This window comes from Lipotes vexillifer, unplaced genomic scaffold, assembly GCF_000442215.2.
Source record: "Lipotes vexillifer unplaced genomic scaffold, Lipotes_vexillifer_v1.1 scaffold1350, whole genome shotgun sequence".
Lineage (NCBI taxonomy): Eukaryota > Metazoa > Chordata > Mammalia > Artiodactyla > Lipotidae > Lipotes > Lipotes vexillifer.
The window spans coordinates 631,096-633,730 of NW_006799035.1; the positions used below are offsets into that span (position 1 = coordinate 631,096).

At 29.4% G+C, this 2,635-nt stretch overlaps 1 protein-coding gene across 4 annotated transcripts in view; it reads right to left on the minus strand.

Moving 5' to 3' along the window:
- The window catches only part of COL11A1 (collagen type XI alpha 1 chain), a 197,853-nt gene that overhangs the window by 173,148 nt on the left and 22,070 nt on the right, over positions 1-2,635 (minus strand). The gene's annotated exons all lie outside the window — the stretch shown is intronic.

A 2,635-nucleotide genomic window follows, 5' to 3' on the forward strand; every position in this document is an offset into this window, starting at 1 on the left:
ATTTTCAAATATCACATACATTGAAAAATGATGCTGAAATATTACGAGGTGGAGAAAACAATATCTTTTTCATTTTTGCAAAAACATTATGATATAAGATCTACATAGATATATTTAGAAAAAGAGGAATTTCAGAAAATAGTATATTCATATAAGGCTAAATAAGTTGTAACAAATTTTAATTAATCATCCAATTTATATAACACAACTTTTGAAAATTGTCAACTTCAAACTACACTGAGTAAAATCTTTCAATTATGTAAGTATTTCCCAATTTAAAATTAAGCAATAAGGTTTTAATTATAATCTTTACACTATGACCTTTAAAAAAGAAAATTTAGTTGTCTAAAAAATCATGACTTGATGTCAAAATGTTCACAGTATAACCTAGACATCTACCTTAGATTCCTCCCTATTAGATACTAATCAAAGTTGTTCGTAACCAACTAAATTTATCAGAGAGAATTCACTATGAGATAAGTTCAACAACACAAATTTTTTCACTTAAGATGTGAAATTTTATCTAAAATAGTAGTGATCAGTATATATGATACAGATAAAATGTGGAACTTTGCAACTTAAATAATATGTTTTGAAATCTATAAATACAAACCAACAATAAAGCATCCTCTCTGTTAAATGACTGCTGTTAAAGAAAAAAATGTTATTACTACCTTTAATAAGTGTGTATACATAAATCCTATACATATGACAATAATCATAATTCACGGAGATTCAATAGTGATTCTTAAAATGGGCTTTTAACCTCAACAGATATTGCATCCATGAATACATTCGATATGAAGAAAGCACAATAACTTTATTATTTGATTTTAATTTTTAACTTGTGGTCAATATATTTCCATGCAGAATATGTCTCCATTTTAATAAAATCTCTTTCTGATGTAGCTTAGTGGTTGGTAGGGTTTTTAAAATGAGGAGTGAAGGTCATTTGGCATAGTGGGAAAAGCTCACTTTAGTCTAAAAAAACCCCAAACTGTCTCTCAGCTTCATATCATCCACAGGTTCTGTGATTATATTCAAATACTTCACTTTTCTAACTCCTAATCTATAATTTGGGTTTAAATATTCCCCTTTCCAGGTGGTTATGAACATAAAGATCAATATACACAGTTTCTTGCATAGCATCTGTCCTACAGCAGGTGTTCTAAAGAGGCCAGAAAGAATTTGCAAATTACAGCTTCTATTCAGTTCACAGGCACAGAGCTCTCAGATATTTAAATTCAAGGTCTCAAATTGGGACTTTGGAGGATACCTTAATTCTACAGAGTATTATGACAATCTGAAAACTCTTACCCCCACCCCAATATTGACGTTTCCAATAATACTGCTTACTTTATTCATTGGAAAGAAGCTGCTATTTTGTGTTTTCGTAATGGAAGAAAAAATATTCCAAATAAATTTTCAAAGATCTTTTTTACTATTTTTATAGAGAATACTATTCACATTTTCACTGTTCAGATTTTTTTAATGGTGAATGTGTCATTGGTAATTTTTATTAAATGCCGTTTAGTATTATTTGACAAGAATCTCTATCCTCTAGGAAGATAAGCCTATAATCATTTGCACGGAGAAAAAATAAGGTCTTTACCGTAGATATCTCTTCCTGTCTGAACTACTCATTATTAGAATCACATACCTAAGACACAATGTTTTGAGAAGAGGGAAAAATGTTGATATATTCTGTTAACTGACATGAAAGGAGATCCTAGAGACATAGGTTGTATTCTTTTTCCAAGATAAAACAACAGAAATAATCAAAATAACTATCACACTGGAGGGCATAAAAACTGCTCTGAGATGATAAGCCAAATATAAAAAATTATAAACTAACTTCTACAGTATTTCTACAGCATCTAATCTATTTTTTTCTCTCTTGAAAATTCCCATCCTTTTCCTATTTCTGCATTAGAGTGCAAATAAATAGAAAAGCAGCTTAGTTTTTACTGTTTAAAACTTTCACATTTGATTTGAAAAATATTTCATGGATTTAATGATCATTTTAATTTTAGTTTGTTGGAAAAATTATGCATTAATAGTCTTTATATTTGCAGTTTGTTACTTTTGTCCACCACAAATAATTGCAAAACAGGAAATATTTTGGAAGAATCAATGATTTATCAAAATAAATGTATTTTCAAAAATACTTTAAAATGTTCTTTCCCCAAAAATATGCTTTCTTGTTTTGTTAATTTTTAGTACCTTGATTTATAATTTTTCTGTTGTTAGAAAACAGTTGTATGTGAAAATAGGGAACTCAAATTCCTTCAGGTGAAGACAGTAGAGGAAAATATGAAGAATTTAAATGATAAATTGTTTCTGAAAATATCCCAAAACACCAAAAAGGGATACTTGATAATACAGACAATATTGGCCTTGGCAACAGAAAAACACTGCATTAAATATTGGCCTCCTGTAATTTGGACAAATCAGAGAGTCTCAGTGAAACTCAATTTCTTCTGTTAAATAGGAGCAAGGCCACTCAACTTAGTGAAGTTGTAACAAAAAGTAATCAACATGTATCCAATAGCAGGCAAGTACTCATAACAAGTTACCTGCTTAGAAAATGTGACACTCAGAAATTGTCATTTCACTACTCAACTCCCTTTCCCTA